This window comes from Adiantum capillus-veneris, chromosome 29, assembly GCF_014529385.1.
Source record: "Adiantum capillus-veneris isolate H3 chromosome 29, ASM1452938v2, whole genome shotgun sequence".
Classification (NCBI taxonomy): domain Eukaryota; kingdom Viridiplantae; phylum Streptophyta; class Polypodiopsida; order Polypodiales; family Pteridaceae; genus Adiantum; species Adiantum capillus-veneris.
This window is the reverse complement of record NC_140959.1, coordinates 86431504-86452927: the sequence shown is the minus strand read 5'-3', so window position 1 is coordinate 86452927 and position 21424 is coordinate 86431504.

Below are 21424 nucleotides of genomic sequence, written 5' to 3'. Positions count from 1 at the left end.
ACTCACAATGACCTATCTTCTATGATAGATGAGTATGCTATCGACCCTGACTTGAAAGAAGAACCATTCACCTTGCAAAATGGTTATCTTCTCCATGGTTATGTGTTACTCACTCCCTTCATGAGAAAGTCATGTATGAATCCCATGCTCCTCCCTATGCGGGGCATAGAGGCATTCAACCTACTCTTCGAGGAGTAGAGACATACTTCTATTGGCCTACCATGAAAGTGGACATACAAGGGTATGTTTTTAAATGTGAGGTATGCCAAAAGACTAAGTATGATAGAGGGAAGCAACCTGGATAACTCCAACCATTGCCAATCCCTAATTCACCACATGAGAGAGTATATCCATGGATTTTATCGTTGAATTACCCAAGTATATCCATGGTAATACAGGAATATGGACAATAGTCGACAAGTTTAGCAAGCAAGCACACTTTATTCCTGTCAAAAAGACTATTAATGCACACCAAATGGCAACTCCCTTCATATCTCAGATATTTGAAAACCATGGATTGACAACATCCATCGTGTTAGATAGAGATCCTGAAGGAGTACGAGCGGAAGTGCGACGCGAGAGAGAGTGCGAGAAGAAGAGCACGATGATATGGTGAACTCGCTCTACTGTATTGTGTAGAGCATAGTGAGTTCTTATTAGGTTTTTACAAAAGAACATGTGTACATACCTGGCGGCCCGCCCACTTACCTGGCCGACCACATTGGGCTTTATACCCCAACAACCTCCCACTTAAAGTCCAATGTGGTACTTTAAGTGTGAGAGAAGCTACTATACAAGCTAATATACAAGAGATGTAGAGAAGTGATGTACTACCCTACACCTAACTGCTTGCGAAAATGCGCAAAGCTCTCTGAGGGAAGTCCTTTTGTAAGTAGATCAGCAAGATTTTCTGTGGTGTGAACTTTGACAAGCTGAATTTGCTTATCCTCGATCATTTCCCTGATGAAATGATATTTCACATCCACATGCTTTGTCTTTGAGTGATAAACTGGATTGCGAGCTAATTGTATAGCACTCTGACTATCACAATATAACACAGGCATCTCTTCTTTGATTCCCAAATCTGTTACTAGTCGATTAAGCCAAATTGATTCTTTACATGCCTCTGATGCTGCAACATATTCAGCCTCTGTAGTAGACTGAGTAACACAATCTTGTAATCTAGAACGCCATGATACTGCTCCACCAGCCAATGTAAAGACATACCCTGACGTAGACCTTTAATTGTCTAAGTCACCTGCATAATCTGAGTCTGTAAAACCCTTTACACTTAGCTCCTAACTCCCATAGCATATACACATACTCTTTGTAGCTTTCAGGTATCTCAATATTCCTTTCACTGCCTCCCAATGTTGCTTGCTTGGGTTTGACATGTATCGACTTACTACTCCCACTGCAAATGCAATGTCTGGGCGAGTAGCAATCATTGCATACATCAAACTACCCACTGCAGACGCATATGGAATCTTATCCATTTCAGCCTGTTCTTCCTCAGACACAGGACAATCTTGTTTGCTAAGTTTCACATATGGTGGCAATGGAACACTCAGTGCCTTTCCCTTCTCCATATTGAAACGTTGCAAAACCTTGTCAATATACTCTGTTTGAGATAACCAAATTACCTTCTTTGATCTGTCTCTCTCAATGCGCATACCAAGTATATGACTTGCCTCACCCATGTCTTTCATGTCAAACGATTTTGCCATCTTTGACTTCAAAGCTGAAATTTCTTCCAAGTGCTTGCCAGCAATCAACATGTCATCCACATACAAAATAAGGATCAGCCAACTACCATCCTTAGCCTTCTTTGTATATAGACAGTGATCGAACTCACTACGTTTGTAGCCTTGAGAAAGCATAAACTTGTGGAATTTATGGTACCATGCCCTCGGTGATTGTTTAAAGCCATAAAGACTCTTTAACAACTAGCATACCCAATCTTCCTTGTCTTTCTCAACAAACCCTTCTGGCTGCTGCATGTAAATTTCCACATCTAAATCACCATGCAAGAACGTTGTCTTGACATCCATTTGGTGCAACACCAAATCTACTATGGCAACCAATGCAAGAAAGCATCTCAATGTAGTCATCTTGACCACCGGAGAGAAGACTTCATCAAAGTCAATGCCTTGTTCTTGCTTAAAGCCCTTGGCAACAAGCCTTGCTTTGTACTTTGGCTGACTATCATGAGCGGTGATCTTATACCTGTAAACCCATTTACAGGGTACAACCTTTTTGCCCCGTGGTAATTTAACTAGCTTCCATGTCTTGTTTTTATGCAGAGCTGTCATCTCTGACTGCATGGCCAATTGCCAATTCCCGGAGTCCTTCATTTGCACTGCTTCCTTGTAAGATGAAGGCTCATTGCAATCAGTCAACATGACATAGTTCATAGATGGAACAAACCTATCAGGAGGTCGCGTGACACGTCCAGATCTACGTACAATAGGTGGCTCAGGCTCAGCCACAACCTGTGGTTCCACTCTATCCTGTCCTTGCTCCTCTTGAGCCCTGACATTTTGTCTTGCACGTGCAGGTCCATCTTCTTGGAAGACCACTCTTCTAATCTCCTCAACCCTCTCTGGTTTAGAATGATATTTGGATTCATTAAAGTGAACATCATTGCTGCGGACAACCTTTCTGGATTCGGGATCCCAAAGTCTGTACCCCATCTCACCAGAATTACCATAGCCTAGAAAGATGCACTTTCTACTCTTTGGCTCAAGTTTGTTCCTAAATTCCTTTGGAACGTGAGTATATGCCTCCCAACCAAAGACTCTGAGATGCTTGTATGAGGGCATTTTGCCTGACCATACCATCTCTGGCACTGAATCCTTCTGCAAAACCTTGTTAGGAGATCTATTTACAAGATGAACAGCTGTTAATACAGCTTCAGCCCAAAACCCATTTGGCAGTTGTGCATTAGACAACATACTTCTGACCTACTCTTGTATGGTCCTATTCATCCTCTCAGCAACACCATTTTGAGGAGGATTGTAAGGAGCAGTAAATTCACGTTTTATACCTTTTGACTCACAAAAGTCCTGAAAGGCCTTTGAAACATACTCTCCACCATTGTCAGTGCGCAAGCATTTAAGCTTCTTGCCACTCTGATTCTCCACAAGTGTCACAAACGTTTTGAAAACACTAAACGCTTCATCCTTGTGCTTGAGAAAGTAAACCCATACTTTCCTTGAGTAATCATCTATAAATGTCATAAAGTAAGAAGCTCCCCCTAGAGATAGGTTAGGCATAGGTCCACACAAATCACTATAACCAAGTGCCAACTGTGTATCTCTTCTACTGCTTCTATGCTTATGTGGCTGCTGTGTTTGCTACAGAATTCAAAATCATTAAATGAAAAGCCAGGCAAATAACTAGAACGAGACAAGATTTCCATTCCCTTCTTGGACATATGTCCTAACCGGCTATGCCACAAAGAAACGTCCGGCTGCTCGGTTACATTGATTACATTTTTAGAGACATTTGATACATAAATCATGTAAAGTCCTCCAGACTTTACTCCATGTGCTACTGTCATAGAACCCTTGGATATCTTCCACATGTTCTGTCCAAAAGTGGTGACGTAGCCAGCATCATCAAGTAAACCTGTGTTGATCAAGCTCTTTGTAATTGCGGGAACATGTCTCACATTCTTCAGCGTGAAAGAAGAGCCATTCTGAAACTTCAATTGAACATCTCCAATACCTAAGATCTCACATGTCTGCCCATTGCCTAGCCGAACATGATCTTTAGTGGTCACATAAGAGGTAAACCACTCCTTGTTTGGAGACACATGAAGTGATGCCCCTGAGTCTAAAATCCAGTCACTCAGTGCATTTCCATCAGATGTTGTAAGAAGAGTTGAGTCCATTGTATTCTTCAAGAAGTAGATGTCTCCTGACACTAGACTGTCATCCTCTGCAATAGTGTTTGTCACATTTATTTCTTGAATCTTCACTGAGGACTTGTTCTTCTCACCATGGTCTTCAGCTTTCTCTTTGCCTTTTTCTGCTTTCCATTCTCTGCAGTCTCTTTTCATGTGACCCTTCTTGCCACAATGATAGCATTCTATGTCACTCTTGCCTTTAGTACTGCGCGACTTGCTACGAGACTGATTCCTCTTTCCACCTTTGTACTTTTCTTTGGTCCTTCCCCTGACAACTAAGGTTGTTCCTTTGCCTTTGTCCATTGTCTTTCTATTGGTTTCTTCAGTAAGCAGACTTCCTTCTACACCTGCTATGTTCAAACCATCTGGAGGTGCAAAATCATTCAAAGCTGTGCGAAAAGTGTCCCAACTTTCCGGCAATGTGATCAATAGGAACATAGCTCTAACAGGTTCATCAAACTTGACACCTTGAGCTGACAACTGACTATAGATTGTGTTGAATTCATTCAGATGATTGGACATAGGTGTCCCTTCTTTTATCTTCAAGTCAACAAGCTTCTTAAGCCAGTATACATGTGAAGCTGCACTTTGCTTCTCATAAAGATCACTCAGCTTTAACCATGCTTGATAAGCCGACATCTCGTCTGCTACATTGAAGTAAACGCTTTCTACCAAAGTCAGCATAATGGTAGAAAGTGCCAATTCATCCATTTCGCTTCATTCATCTTCGTCCATATCTTCTGGTTTTATCCCCTTGAGCTTTATAGGTTTTATCTGCTTCTTTTGTACCAACACGTGCCAAATCTGCTTCTTCCACAATGGGAAATTGGTTCCATCCAGCTTCTTGATATTGTAAAGAGCAGTGTCCTGTGATCCAGCCATAGCTACGCTTCACAGTAGTTTACTTTTCTGAGAAAAATTCGGCAGAGTTTCCCCTGTAAACTGACCTCTGAACCAATATCAACCTGTCAAATGAACCAAGAAAGCTTCAGATTCTGCAAAAATTTCGGCAGAGTCTCCTTTGTAAAATGGCTCTGGTGTACTAAAAACAGACCAAAAAACAGCTCAAAAAACACTGTCTCTCTGACACTGTAAGCTGCGGGTAAACTTGTCCTGCACCTGTACTGTCTCTCACTGTCCTGTCACTGTCCTGTAAGCATAGACTGTGAGAATGCCTCAATGGCAGTAAAGCAAAGATGCAATCCCAACTGTCTAACTCACAGTCAATACATCCTAGCTGCCTATCTAAGGGTGCTCGAGGGATCGCTCCAAGACCTGTATCACCGAAAGGATCTTAACATTCGAGAATCCCCCAGCTCAATAAAACCTCACTCGACCCTCAACAAAGGCTGCAGTAAATCTGACAGTACATAGACTTCCCACAAAGTCATACATCCACAAATTTCCCACTGTATGATGTAACCGCTGCAGCGGTTGTTTGCTGCGTGACTCACAGCCAGCAAACCCTCAACAGACATACATCATCTCTGACAATACATCCCATGTGGAAGTACCTACAATGTCAGGATGAAATCTGGAATATCAAGTAGCAAACACAAGCTACCTGATGAACTAGTGGATGTCGCCTACACTCTGTGTGTAGATGCGCCCGTGTCGTATGTGACACGCCTCCAAGAACTGTGAGCCGTCCTTCGATGTGTAGACAGCCACAAATCAACACTCTGGGAGGGTCGATATCCTCAGCACCTACAATCATAGGCCGAAAACCCCAAATTTGCAGAGTCGGATCTGCACCCGTCGAGACCACGTAGTCGAAAATGGCCTGCGTAGACCTTTGTCAAAGCCGAACGGTGGCCGAGATGACCTCAGAATGAAATTCTGACAACACCAAGCCCTTCGAGATGTCCCACGAGATTTGGGGCCGTGTCTTAGCCTGTCAAATTTCACTCCAATCTGAGTTGGTGACTCTAGCCTCCTACAGTGCTGCCCCGAGCCTCGATCTGAGCTCTGATACCAGTTGAAGGAGTACGAGCGGAAGTGCGACGCGAGAGAGAGTGCGAGAAGAAGAGCACGATGATATGGTGAACTTGCTCTACTGTAATGTGTAGAGCATAGTGAGTTCTTATTAGGTTTTTACAAAAGAACATGTGTACATACCTGGCGGCCCGCCCACTTACCTGGGCGACCACATTGGGCTTTATACCCCAACAGATCCTAGAATGACCAATAATTTCTAGAAAGGTATCTTTTAAAATCTAGGTACAAGATTGAATTTCTCTTCGGCAGCCTATCACCCACAAATGGATGGACAAAGTGAGATAGTCAATCTTATGATACTCGATCTACTAAAGACTTATGTTACAGAATTAGATCAACACTCACAATGGGAGATCAACTCTAAAGGATAAAAGGCATGACCTAGGGCTGGACGCCAAGGGCTATGCTGGCCCACATGCCATGCTGCCTACGAGATCCCTCTACCATGTTAAAGGAGTGCTTGAAATATAACATCGAGAGAGAGACACACACACACAAAGAGAGAGAGAGAGAGAGAGAGAGAGAGAGAGAAAACGGTGTCAGGAGTTTTTTGGAGCAAGGGATTGCGCATATGTACATACCCATGCATGGTGCATCAAATAAAGTATTGCCCATTTTCCAGAGCCAGGTGGTTACGTGGGGCCCACATGTGTACAGGTAGGACACCATGTACATAGTGCATCGATTTTCATCGTTACTAGTACCATTGTGTTTTTCTACAATAAGGAGGAGTTGGTAGCGCGTAAAACTTCTCGAGGAAGCTATCCGCGGGCCGACGATGTGAGGTCAGCAGGTGCGTCAGATGGCATCTAGTGGCGTCAGGAGGGCGAACGAGGTCAATATTTGCACGCAGATGAGGACGGACACAACGTGGGTGTTTGCTTGTGAGAATTATGCAGAAAGGTCATCATGAGGACCTTTTTTTGGGGCCACTTCACGTGGTGGCGAGATGCATTATTGGAAAAAAGCTGAGTGCCAGGTGTGCGAATGATGCAAAAAGGTGACAACTATGCACTGCGAGGTCAGTTTTTGGCCTGTTCGGGGTCCATTTGAGGTCATCTAAAAGGCCAAGGGTGCCCAACTAATAAAGCTAAGTGTGGGAACTGAAAAAACTGAGAGAAGACCAGAAAAAACGTGGAGAAGAGAGGAGGAACAGCCGCAGGTGTGTTTTTGCTCATTTTGGAGCCTGTTTTGGCCGTAAACTGCTCATCCGAGGTCGGATTTGAGCACTTTGACATTGTAGACTGGGGTTTTGGGCCGTTCCGGACGCGATGGCGCTGTCCATTTTGCCAAATTCCTCACTCTTTTCCTGCTGTTTTTCTGTGTAAGTTTCTCCTATGAGCAAAGTTTCTGCTCCAGTTTGTGATTGTATCTGGCTTATTTTACCCATATTGTGTGAGCTGTTTGCCCCATTGGTGTTGGCCCAAGCTCATTTGTATCTAAACATTAGAAGTTCTCCTCTTTTGAGCTGAGTTTTTGTGTGTGTGTGTGTGTGTGTGTGTGTGTGTGTGTGTGTGTGTGGAGTGGGCAAGTGGATAGTCTCTCTCCTCTCACTCCAGAGGTGTGTTCCCTGTCTCGGCCAGGTGTGTTGTCTAAGCCGAGTGGTGCCCCATAGTGTGTATGTGTATCTTTCCAAGAGTGTGTGTCGGGTCGTTATAGAGGCGTTGTGTGTGTTTTCATCCCGCTCACATTCTTTTGGCGCCCCCACTGAGGATCTTCTTCGAGTACCTTCTGCTTCGAGCTTCGAGCTTCGAGCTTCGGGATTACAGGTTCCAGGTTGCAGATTACAGGTTACAGGTTACAGGTTACAGGGACAGGTACAGGTACAGGTGATTCACACAGGTACAGGTAGCTGGAGTACAGTGATATACTAGCAGTGATGTCACTTGCAGTTGTTGTGGGTATGCATCACTTGGCACCTATTTGAGCGCATTGTCTGCTGGATTGTACGTTACTTGTGGAAACTGCCATTGTACGCATTTGTGGAGCCATACTTGGTTGTATTTGGCAGTCCCAGCCATTTCTGAGACTTGGTTTGGAAGATAGTCATTTTTGAGACTTGACTATACGCGATTTGCATTATCCTTCGTGTGAGGGTCGATAGCGTGAGGTTTTTATTGAGCTGGGGGATTCTCAAATGTGGAGATCCTTTCGGTGATACAGGTAGCTGGAGCACCCTTTTCGTGACCTCGCCATAGGCTATGCACTAGTGAGTCCTATTTGATGCTCGGGTTCTATTGTTGGCAGTTTATGCATACAGATACAGTCTATATTTTGGGTTCTCATTGCTCTACTTCTGGGGAAACTCTGTCGAAATTTTCCCAAGTTATGATGGCTGGTTTTTTGGTATTTTGAGCCATTTATGCTGTTATGCTGCTGAAATTCTGGCAAAATCAGAGGTTGAGTCAGGTGTGCCTTCTTGGGAGATTCATGGTTGGCTTTAATGGATGATCAAAATGGCCCTCAGTTCACTCCTTTTCATTTAACTCAAAGAATTCAGATTAATGTTCATGTGTCCAGGAAGATCTTTTTCCAGCAGCGCATAGTCTTTATGTTTGGGCCAAGAAGATTGAGAGAGATCCTGGAATGTCCTTTTCCTGTTGTAATTCCGATGATCAACTATGAAAACTCATTTGATGTGCATGTGTTTGTTCTCATCTAAAGCTGAGCTCCATTGAAGTTTCTGGGGATTGGGTAGTGAAAAGTTTTGGGTTCTTGCACGTGTGTTTGAAGGGGTTCTCTAGCCATGGCTTTCTCTTATCCGGAGTTTCATGGAAGAAGTGATGAAGATGTGGAGGACTTTCTGGAAAAGATGGAGGTTGTCTGCATTAGCAACCAGATTCATGACCCTACGCAAATGTTACGCCTTCTCCAAATTTGTTTGAAGAGTGATGCACGAGCTTGGTCCAAAGCATTTGAAGAGGAGTTGCGTATGGCTGATCCACCTATAAGATTGAGTTGGGACAATCTAAGGCATGAATTGGAAGTGGAGTTTGTGAAGATAGAAGATCCTGACAAAGTGTGGCAAGAAGTACAGGCTTTGGTGCAAAAGGAAGGTGAGCCAGTAGATGCGTACATACGTAAGTTTTCATTGGCATGGGAGCGAATGTGCAAGGCTTTAGCACCACAAGTACCCCCGCCTGACATGATGAAGAAGGACAGGTTCTTGGCTGGTCTTTGGGAGAATATACGTTGGAGAGTGGAGCTAAAGAAGCCTAGGACATATGAAGATGCACTAGAGGTAGCAAGGAACAAAGAGTGGAAGCTGAGGAAAATGAGCCAATTAGGGGTGGAGTCTTTGCCAATGAGGTCTGAATTTCAGCCTATAGAGTCTTTACAAGGGCGCATGTCAGGGGTTCATCATGAACCAGTGGTTCCTGTTACTACTCAGGTTATGCCAGCAATGGTCACTACAGCAGTGCAAGATGATGGCCTAAGGCAAGACATGAGGCAAGTGGTTGATTTGATGAAGAATCTCAGCCTAAACATGCTAGGTCAAGTGGGAAATAATCGAGGTCGAGGGCGGTTTGCAAATCAGCCAGGAGGTGAAGAAAGGCCTAGGAATGGTGTTGGACAAAGCAATGGTAGGTTTTGGAGGCAGACGCCCACATGTTATAATTGTGGAGAGTTGGGTCACATCAGCCCGCAATGTGATAAGCCACCAAGGATGGGGGGAGACATGTATCCATTGCCAAGACAGGTGCTAACTAGGTCAAATGATTATGGCATCGAAATTAAGGGAGACGAAGGAACTAGTGGACTGACCCAGGAGGAAAAGGGAAAGACAAAAGTGCTAAGTGTAGTCACCTTGGAGAAGGCATCAAAGCTAGAGGATACATTAGTGATGCCTATTGGGAAGAGGACCACAGAGGAAAAGGAAGGAAGAAGTGCCCCAGGTCCTAGTAAGAAGAAAGGAAAGAGCCATGAAGGCGAGGATGTCAAGGCCAAGAGGAAAGGAGAGCTCGTTGAAAGTTTCATGTTTCAGATTTTCCACTAGGGGATGGGCAATTAAGCTATGACTTGAAGGAGGATCTGACGAGCAGGAAGGCAGATGTTACTTTTGGGCAGCTTATAGAGATGGTGCCTAAGCTAAAGCGACAGTGGAAGAGGATGGTTAACCCAATGGAGAAAGAGCCAGAGAGAGGTTCAGTGAAGGTGTTGGCAATGGACGAGCTACCAGACATTTGTCCAATAGTAGATGTGTGGCATAAAAGGAAAAATTTGGGACAAGGTTATGTGGATGGCGGAGCCCAAATATGCGTCATAACACACTCATGCGTTGAGAAGATGGGTCTCACAGTGGCTGGGGTGTCAGGTTTTCGGATCAGATTGGCAAACCATCAAAAAGTAAAATGCTTAGGTGTTGTAAAGAGCTTAGAAGTGGAGGCATATGATGCAAAGGCAGTGGTTGATTTTCATGTGATGCCAGCAAGGTTGGGAGCATATCCTATTATACTAGGAAGACCATGGTTACGTGCAGTGGGAGCTGTTCAAGATTGGCGACATGGTACGATTAGCCTCTATGGAAAGACAGGTACCAAGAAGCTTTATAATATGGACACAAGGAAACGATTAGAGGAGCTTTATGAAGATGAAGATGAGTCTAGTGATGAAGACTCTTCCACGGTGACAGATGAGGACAGTGATAGCACTACCAGCAGTGATGAGGATGCTGATGTTGCATTTCTTTTGATGGATAAAGAAATGCAGGAGTGTGGTTTAGTTGCATTTGCGAATGAGGTTGAAGATGAAAGTGAAGGGCCTTATGAAGTGATTGAAGGGCTGATGCAAACCAAGGTTGAGTTGTCAAAGAAGCAGGAATTGATGACACAAATGATCAGTGGAGACCTCTCAGCTATGGAGAAGGATATATATTTGCATATGCTGGCTAGTTTTCCTGATTTGTTCATTACTTCATATGAAGAGATCAGAGGGTTCAAGGGTGAAGAGATGCATATAGAGCTGAAAGAAGGTGCTAAGCCAGTGCGTCAAAGGCTAAGAAGGATGGGTCAAGAGCAAATGGAAGCCTTGCGGGTAGAGGTGGACAAGTTATTGAAGGCAGGGTTCATAGTCCCTGTGGAGACCACAGAATGGGTGAGTCCAGTAGTAGTCAGTCCAAAGAAGGATGGGAAGTGGAGGATTTGTGTAGATTTTAAACCCTTAAATGCAGCCACTAAGAAGAACCCATATCCTCTTCCATTCATCGATCAGATCTTGGATTCAGTGGCAGGTTATGAGAGGTACAGTGTGTGTGATGGTTTTTCAGGCTATTTTCAATTGAAGATTGCTCTTAAAGACCGCACAAAGACAACTTTTATTACGCCATGGGGCTGCTATTGCTACACAGTATTGCCATTTGGGTTGTCAAATGGACCATCTTTCTATCAAGAAAGAGCAAATTGGGTGTTGGAACCATTCATTGGTAGTTGTGTTAAGGCTTTTATGGACGACTTCTGTGTCTATAGCAGTAGGGCTGAGCATCATGAGAAGTTGCAAATGGTATTGGCTCGATATGATGAATGTGGAGGACAACTAAATCCAAAGAAATGTCATCTAGCACAGCCAAGGGTGAAGTTATTGGGCCATATGGTGTCAGAAAATGGCATTGAGGCTGATCCAGATAAGGTTAAGTCTATTATTCTTCTTCCATCACCTATGAGTACGAAGCAATTGGCAACCTTTATACACAAAGTGAAGTACATGGCACGGTTTATTCCATTGTCTTCGCAGCTTCTTTATCCATTACAGCAAGTGGCAAAGCATGATCCATTGCAATGGGATGACAAGTGTGAAGAAGTGTTTCAAGAGGTAAAAGAGGTGTTAGGGGGGTTGTCAGCCATGCAGGCTCCTGATTGGGAGAAAGTTTTTTATGTAAATCCATCAGTAGGGGATGATGCCATTGGAGCCATGCTATTGCAAAAGGGGAAGGGCAGCCATTATATGAGGCCAGGCCGAGTGAAGTTGGTAGCGGAGAGAAAGTTATCGGAAGTAGAGCTAGTGATGGCCAGTGTAATATTTGCTTGTCGACGATTTCGTCATTACTTGCTACCACGGCCTTTTGTTTTCTTGACGAGTTATGCCTTTTTGCCACAGTTAATTAATGGTATTAACATGTCAAATGTGGTGAAGAAATGGGTAATTGAGCTGCAAGAGTTTGAGTTCTCTTTTCTAGTGGAAGATAGTACAAGGGCTACCCTAGCTGATTTGTTGACCTACAAGGAGAATCCCCTTATTGTTAAGGAAGAGGTGGTGAGAAAGGTAGTTGAAGAAGTGCCACAGATCAGCAATGCACATGTGTTGTTCTTTGATGGTTCATACAGAAAGAGCCATGATGCAGCTTCAGGGGGTATAGCACTTTATGATCCAGAGGGGAAGCTAGTATGCAAGAGAGGGTTCAAATTGGATGCTCATAGTAACAATGAGGCTGAATATGCTACATTGGAAGCCGGATTACACATTTGTTTGAAGCATGGGGTTCGAAGGTTGAGCATAAAAGGTGATGCCTTGTTAGTGGTGAAGCAAGTGTTGGGTGTGTGGAAGAGCAAGAACACCTCATTGAAGGAAATGTGCTTCAGAATTAAAGGCCTGTTAAAAAAGTTTGAAGCATGGAGTATCAGACACATTGAACGTGCTCTAAATGGACAGGCACATGAAGCAGCTCAAGGCATGATTGGGGAGCTATTTGTGTTGAGGACCACTTTACCTCTTTATCATGGCCGGGAAAGTTTGGCTCAAGAAGAGGAGTTTTTGCTAACAGGAATCATTCCAAAGGAGATTCAGAAGTCTAAGAAGTATGGCTTTGTGCGTAGAGCATACAGGTACAAATTGATTGGTGATGTCTTATACATGAAAGGGGCTGATCTCGTGTTGAGACGTGTACCTTGGCGGGAGGAGCTTTACAGAGTGTTGGAAGAGAATCACGAAGGCGCATGTGGTGGCCATTTTGCTCTAAAGATCACCTTGCATAAGATTTTGCAAGAGGGGTATGTATGGCCTAGTTTGCACAAGGATGTTCACCATTGGTGTAGGTCTTGCAATAGGTGTCAAGCATTTGGGAAGAGAGTGTTGAAGCCAAGCTACGAAAAACCATTATGGCGTTTGATGTGTTTGAAAAGTGGGGAATTGATGCAATAGGCCCGTTACCTATCACAAGCAGGGGCAAAAGCTATATTTTGACGGCAGTGGACTATCTCTCTAGATGGGCAGAGGCTATAGCAGTAAAACAGATCACTGCAAAGGATGTGGCAAAATTTGTGTATGATGAAATATGTTGCAAGTTTGGGGTGCCACTGGAGTTACTTTCAGATAAGGGGCCTGGCTTTAGAGCTAAACTGCTAGATTTTTTATGTGCAAAGATGAAGATTAGGCACCAGCATACCACTCCTTATTACCCGCAGTGTAATGGCTTGAATGAAAGATTCAATGGTGAGTTGGTACAGATTCTTTCGAAAGTGACAGAGCACCAAGGAAAGAATTGGGATTTGGAATTGCCTAGTGCATTATGGGCTTACCGTACTTCGGTGAAGACAGGTACAGGGTTTACTCCATTTCATTTGGTGTATGGAAAGGAAGCACTATTGCCTGTGGAGGTAGAGTTGCCTGCGGTCAAGATGTTAGAGAAGTTGCTTGGGCCGCCTAGTGATGCATTCAAAGAGAGGCTCTTGCAGTTACAAGAGGTCCAGTTGGATAGGATGAGCGCTTTGGAGCATTATGGGCAGAGGCAGGATAAGGCTTTGACAAAGCTAAATGAAAAGGTCAAAAGTAAGGGTATCAAGCAACATGACTTGGTTTTGCGCTACAACAGTAAGCTGGACAACACCTTCCAAAAGAAGTTTCAAATTAAGTGGGAAGGCCCTTTCAAGGTAGTAGAGTGTTTTCCAAATGGCACATATCAGCTGGCTAACCTGGATGGTGTTCTACATAAGTCAAGGGTAAATGGATTGCGTCTTAAATTGTATCATGCTAGATTGATGATGGTGGAACAAGATGAGTTGTCGGTGGAGCAAGAAATGTTGGTGAAGGATGAGGAGACTTGTGATGCGGCGAGTCTCATATCTCTCTTTGCTGCTGCTGATCATGAATGATCTAGCAGGCTAGGGGATGGGCAAATTATGTCAGGAGTTTTTTGGAGCAAGGGATTGCGCATATGTACATACCCATGCATGGTGCATCAAATAAAGTATTGCCCATTTTCCAGAGCCAGGTGGTTACGTGGGGCCCACATGTGTACAGGTAGGACACCATGTACATAGTGCATCGATTTTCATCGTTACTAGTACCATTGTGTTTTTCTACAATAAGGAGGAGTTGGTAGCGCGTAAAACTTCTCAAGGAAGCTATCCGCGGGCCGACGACGTGAGGTCAACAGGTGCGTCAGATGGCATCTAGTGGCGTCAGGAGGGCGAACGAGGTCAATATTTGCACGCAGATGAGGACGGACACAACGTGGGTGTTTGCTTGTGAGAATTATGCAGAAAGGTCATCATGAGGACCTTTTTTTGGGGCCACTTCACGTGGTGGCGAGATGCATTATTGGAAAAAAGCTGAGTGCCAGGTGTGCGAATGATGCAAAAAGGTGACAACTATGCACTGCGAGGTCAGTTTTTGGCCTGTTCGGGGTCCGTTTGAGGTCATCTAAAAGGCCAAGGGTGCCCAACTAATAAAGCTAAGTGTGGGAACTGAAAAAACTGAGAGAAGACCAGAAAAAACGTGGAGAAGAGAGGAGGAACAGCCGCAGGTGTGTTTTTGCTCATTTTGGAGCCTGTTTTGGCCGTAAACTGCTCATCCGAGGTCGGATTTGAGCACTTTGACATTGTAGACTGGGGTTTTGGGCCGTTCCGGACGCGATGACGCTGTCCATTTTGCCAAATTCCTCACTCTTTTCCTGCTGTTTTTCTGTGTAAGTTTCTCCTATGAGCGAAGTTTCTGCTCCAGTTTGTGATTGTATCTGGCTTATTTTACCCATATTGTGTGAGCTGTTTGCCCCATTGGTGTTGGCCCAAGCTCATTTGTATCTAAACATTAGAAGTTCTCCTCTTTTGAGCTGAGTTTTTGTGTGTGTGTGTGTGTGTGTGTGTGTGTGTGTGTGTGTGTGTGTGTGGAGTGGGCAAGTGGATAGTCTCTCTCCTCTCACTCCAGAGGTGTGTTCCCTGTCTCGGCCAGGTGTGTTGTCTAAGCCGAGTGGTGCCCCATAGTGTGTGTGTGTATCTTTCCAAGAGTGTGTGTCGGGTCGTTATAGAGGCGTCGTGTGTGTTTTCATCCCGCTCACAACGGGAAATGTCATAATAACTAATATCTAATTCTCCTAAATGATTTTCTCATGTTAAACTGATCATTTAATATGGGGAAGTACCAGGGGAGAAAAAGCTAGATTATTCGTATGGCTGCAGACTGGTCACAGTAGGGATCCAAAGGAGGGAAAATAAGGATACAAAGGGGGACCATCTTCCAAAGAGCAATGTGAAACAATGGGCTCCAAAGACTTTAGGGTTCAGCCCATTAAGACTTCCACAATGCTAAGGTTCCAAAATTCAAAGGTAAGTCCAAATGGTCAAGCTTCGTGGAATTGGATACTTATGTGATGACCAAAAAGTCTTCAAGTGGTCCTAGATAGGAGGGGGCGAGCCCTAAAGGTAGGGGAAGAGAGAGAGAAGGTGAGAGAACACACACACACACACACTTCAAAGCTTCCCTTTACACAAAGGGCATAATGGACACATGTCAGCTCCCTAGCCCAATTGCCCACAAGGTGCACTCAAATCCTATTGGATGTCCATAGAGGTGGACCAATGAGAATTAGGCTAGAGTAAATCTAGTTTAATTCATTTAAAAAAACTTAATAAAAGAACCAATAAGAACTAAGCTCTCTAGAAGACTATTGGCCAGTCTCCCAAGGGGTCCAATGAGCATTCAACATCCCAATGGCTTGCCTGATTCCTATTGGCCAGAAGACAAAGGGGTCCGATGAGAGTTTAATTACATTATTTAATTACATAAATCTCTCACAAAAGGGGAAAGGGGGACACATGTCACAAGGCTATCACTAATGCTTCTCAATTATGATTGGCTAAGCTTTGCAGGGTCCAATGGGGTGCCAGCATGAGTAAACTGTAAGAGGGTCGTCCAAGAGAGAGAGGGGGATGAATTTGACAAGGCATAATCACACACACACTCACACAATCTCATGTGTGAAGCAAGAATACTCTCTCTTCTTCTCAAGCTTTAATGGAAAGCTCATCACCTACTCCAAGCTTGTGAGAAGGGAGGCCTACACCAACAACTCTTGGCTTTGTGATGCAAATCCAACCAAGAGCCAAGCTTCAATGCATGCTCATCTCCTCTTCCATGCTAATTACTAAGCTATGCTAAGCTATTATGAGTGATTAAGTGAGGAGATATACTTATTTCTCGTAAGACTACTCCTTCCTCTCAATCTACTCTCATACCCCGCTAGCTCTCACCATCTTCGAAGGTGTGTGAGGTCTTGGGTCTAACACCGTGAGGGAATTGATGCTGTGTTTTAAAGTGTTTGCTTAGTGCTTAAAGCTTCCATCTTCATTGCACTAGCTATATATTGAAGGAACCCAAAGTATTATATTGTAAAATGTCTTCCCTGATGGGGGAAACGTATAATAGAAAGCCTTTTGGAGGGGGGACCGTGGAGGGGGGGCTGGCTCCATATAAATCTGGCCGTCAACTGTTGTCAATAGGATAATTTCTCTCTCTTTTGAAGTATTGTTCATGCCTATCTAACTAGATGTTATGCTTTTTGTTGCTCTCTCCATCCAAGCACTCTTGCTATGCTCATTAGGAATCTATTCTAATGAAATGCTCACTATGTCTATGCTATTTTCCGCTACACACAAGTTATTAGGCCATTAAATGTTACATTGGTATTAGAGCACAAGGTTTCTCTTTTCTTGCTCAAGAAGGGAGGTCCTCAAGCTAGATATAAATGGTTGGTATTATTAATTGCAATTGAGTAAGTAGAATAGGGATGTTTCAGCCTTGCAGTGCGCCTACCTTCGTGCAAATAACGGGGCATCACCATCGAGAGCTATGGTCTTAATAGTGGAGGGCTGCCTACGGCTTACCACTATTGAGCTATTAGAAACTTGACAAGAGTCGGTACTGTTCTGGTGTTGAAATACCCTCTCTTCTATTCCTTGCAATTAATGATATTCGAGCCATGGGTACAGTAGCTTGAGTGCTTTTCTAAAGGGGTAAAGAGGAGCAGCAACTAGGGCTTGAAGTGCCAAAGTACACCTAAAAATATTACACCTTAAAAAATTGTTAGAATGGTTGAAAATAGTAAAGAGAGTGAGATTAATGTTGATAGCTTTGATTTTGCTAATGAGCTGGCTACTAATGATGCCCCTATGCTTGTTAACTACCTTGTTTTTAGGCTTCAACAAGCCATGGGAAATCCATCCTCCAAAGTGAAGTGCAATGGTAGCTACATGCTCATGGGATTCTCCAATCTCCTCACCATGACAAGAGAGTACCTAGGAAGCCTCCTTGTGAGACTTCCAAAAGAGGCCTCTCTCCAATTCGAGAAGAAGAAGAGGATCCATACAAAGGGCTCAAAAATTTACTTCTTGATGACGCATCTCCTTCCCAAAGAAGAACCCACCCAAAGAACGAGAAAGAAGTGAGTCTCTTGCCACAAGATCGCTCCAGGAAGACAGCGGGAGAAACGCTCTCCATCACCTCCTAAACAGAGAAGACCATCGCACACTTCTCCACACCATAATTCAAAGAGGGATGACAAAAAACAAGAGAAGAAACGGCGGGAAAGAGGCACCCTCTTTGAGACCACAATGACCTGCATAAGAGTAATGCTTTGCGCCTAATCTTAAGTTGGAAGGCTGGGGATTGGTATAGAATCCTAAGGGTGGAAGAAAAAACGATTTACCCTACTCTTAGGAGACTGTTCTTGAAAGAATACATACGAGAGGGAGTGCTTTGGGGTGTAGCCTCTCAGCTCCAAAAAGCCCAACAAGAGGAAGAAGAGTCGGTGAGAGACTTTATTAGTCGCTTGAAGCATTTGAATTCTCGTTGTAATCCAAATGAGCACTTCAATAATAATCAATTGCTTGATAGATTTATTAGGGGATTACGACATGAGGATATCTACAATGGCCTAGTCATTAGAGGTATCACCACTTGGGAATCAGTCACCACCAATGCGATCAAATTGGAGGATAATTTAATGAGTCAAGGAGAAAGAGTGTCTATTGAGCCTAAATCTACTAGCTCGCAAGCATCGGGGCATCAGCCAATGAACCTAAAGCATATTGCTAAGGAACCAAAGATATCTGAGATGACTTTAGCAGATCTCACCAAGGCCATTCAAGAGTTTCTTAGAGACTATCGTGCTCTGCAAAACAATCCTATGTATCCAAGAAGGGAGCAACATTGGTGATCAGTAATGCTATGGTCCGCATAGTACCAGTGAATGCCCTACTTTTAGAGTAAAATACAATGGGAATTGCAATGCCTGTGGGAGGTATGGTCATCAACCTAAGGATTGCATAGTATTTAAGCGTGCAATGGCCAATAGACCAAACTTAGCATGGATAGACACACCTTGAGTGCCTGCATTGATGCCGGCCCCACCTCTTGAACAAACGTCACAACACATGGTCCATAGGGCCCAAAATGTTGTTGAAACAACACCCTTCCCACCTCCAGTGCTAGGACCGCAACCACCACATCCGAGAATCACTCATGTGAATCAAGTGGGTTGTGAGTCATGTATTGCTTGTTTGGAAGGCTATGAGGAAGATATAGACCCTAATATTTTCTATGGGATTGATGCGCTTGAAGAAAGTCCACAATACTACATGGAGGACTATTGGGGACAAGTCAAACATGTCTATCAAGTAGCTATTGTTGCTGCAAGAGGCCAAAATATCAATTACACTACAAAGAGACCACCTCTTCAATGCTATGATTGTGGAGGTCCACATTGTGTGGCCGAGTGTCCTATTAGGCTACAAAAGAATGCTACACTAATGCAAACCAATCAAGCGAGCACGTCTACAATGCCGATACTCATGTGCAGCCGATGTGGCATAGATTAATTGGTTGCCCAATGTCCGAATAATCCAAATGCGCCGAAGATCACACCATTAAACTTGATTGATGTTACCAAGGAGCCATCATAAAGTACACCTGTGGTACCAGTAAACGTACTCACACGATCGATGCTCCAAAAACAAGATTATATTCTTGAAGAAAGATCAATTGCCCAATCTCAAAAGAAGAAGAAAACATGAAGGAAGAGATCACAAAAAGCAGCAAAGTCAGATCCCAGTTCAAAGAGAAACACAAGGACTGGTGACGACCCCATATATATGAACGACACTGAAGAGGATTCTGATTCAGGTGAGACCATGGAGACCAAAATGACCACTAAGAAAGAAACCAACAAGGAAGATCGTCACGAACCACAATGACCAGGACCCAAGAAGAAGATAGGAACTTACCCAAACCCTACGGAGGAGATCAAGCGAGTCAAGCAATTAAAGAGTCTGGTAGAAGAGACTCAAAGGGATCTAGAGCTAGCACCTAGGCAAATCCAGATTATAGACACAGTGTTCCCTACGCAACAACAACCTCACCAAGTCCATAGACCCCTAGCCATACCTAGTGTCATCCAAGAAGAAAGTCACTTAAAGTCATGGAAAAGTGGGCGTACTCACTTCTTGTTGGAAAGAATGTTTAAAGCGGGACTACCTGACCCTATCAAAGAAATGGAGATCCCATCTTCCCCACATCAAGGGACTGAAGCCCAAAAGGTGCCGTTCAATATTGCCAAACGATGGATTTCATGGCTTCAGAAGTTAGAACCACCATCATGTCCAAACTATATGGAGACCCTGAGCTATTCTTAGCTCTTCAAGCTTTTCTCAATGGAGGACTGAAAGTCGGGCTACCAAAATTTGCACAGATGGATGGAGCTAGGGATATGCCAATAGAGGAGGAACAAGTATATCCACAACCCGACCTAGATGAGAACCATGTTGTAGAAATACCTGTTAACAAGTTGGGACAATAATTTGAGGGTGATGAATCCAATGCAACCATACCAATCACTACGAAGGGATTAACTGTGAAGGGAATCCTTGATGGTGGCACTGTGGTTAGCATTGTGACTAAAAACTGCTGGGAAACTATGGGAAGACCTCACCTTGGGACCATAACCATAGTAGTAAAGATGGCCAATGGGTCTATTGTTAAACCTATTGGCATGCTAGAAGATCTCAAGATCAAGGTCTTTGGACATAAAATAAGAAATACCTTCAATGTTATGGATTTCTCCAAGCACACTATGGCATCTGAGATGATCTTAGGACGTCCTTTCATAAGGGAAGCAAAAATGATGCATGACTGGTCTAAAAACCATGTCTGCTTGCAGTTCCAAGATTTTGTCATTCAAGTGGATCTTGTAATTGGTTGAGCACATCCTCTAGGAAATAGATTTATAATTGATCATAGATCTGACACCATAGTTCACTCGGCCCCCTTGGAGTATTGTTACACATGTAAAATGGACACTGATGTTGGGGAAGATTCTCCTTATATGGATGTTCTACATGGGATGACTGAGTCTGACAATGTGGATTGGGTCCACCTAGTAGCAACCATAGAAACTTGGGGAAATAGGGGGACGACCTGGGTAACACCTGAGGGGGATGAAATGACATTCGTATCCTTAAATATGATAGAAGCAATGCACATAAATTCTGATGACCTACAAGATGAAGGTTTGACTGGCATTGGTACCAGTAGCATCTCACAAGACTATAGCCCACACGATTTGGGGTCAGAATCATCAATTGAAATTGACTCTGAGGACAAAGAATCTGAGTTAAATCTTAGTACAAATGTGGGGACAAACCATTCAGGGCCCAGTGGTACCCTTGATGACAATCTATCCAAGGGAGCAGAAGACACAAGTAGCGATTCATCTAGTGACTCTTCACTAGAAATCGGTCATAATCCAAAATTAGACAAGAAGAGTAAGAGATATAATAGGCAACGGTATTGAGCAAATGCGTGTGCTAGAATAAATGAAAAGAAATCTACCGCAGAATGGCTTAATTATATAGGGGCATGTGATGTTCATCAAAAGTTGGTAGATAACTGGGGTGAATACCTTCAAAGTGTTACGTGGTGTGGTCCACAACCCATTGAAATCGCACAACTAAAGGCTATAGAGAAGCCAAAGTTGAGCCGTACTGTAAGGAGATGACATAATAAAGAGTTACAAGCCATCCATCAAAAGAAAGCAGCCAAAGAACATGCAGAGCTTAAAAGGATCCAAGCAAGAGTTAAGGCTCGAGAAAACCAACGTCTTAGACACCCACAAGAGGCTAATCTGGGAATCACATAAGCATTTTTTGAAGACACTGATGATGATTCATTGGAATCTGAGCCACCTCTACGATATCCAATTGAACTAAATAGACTTTATGGGAGAGTACTATATAACACATTATTGGATACAGG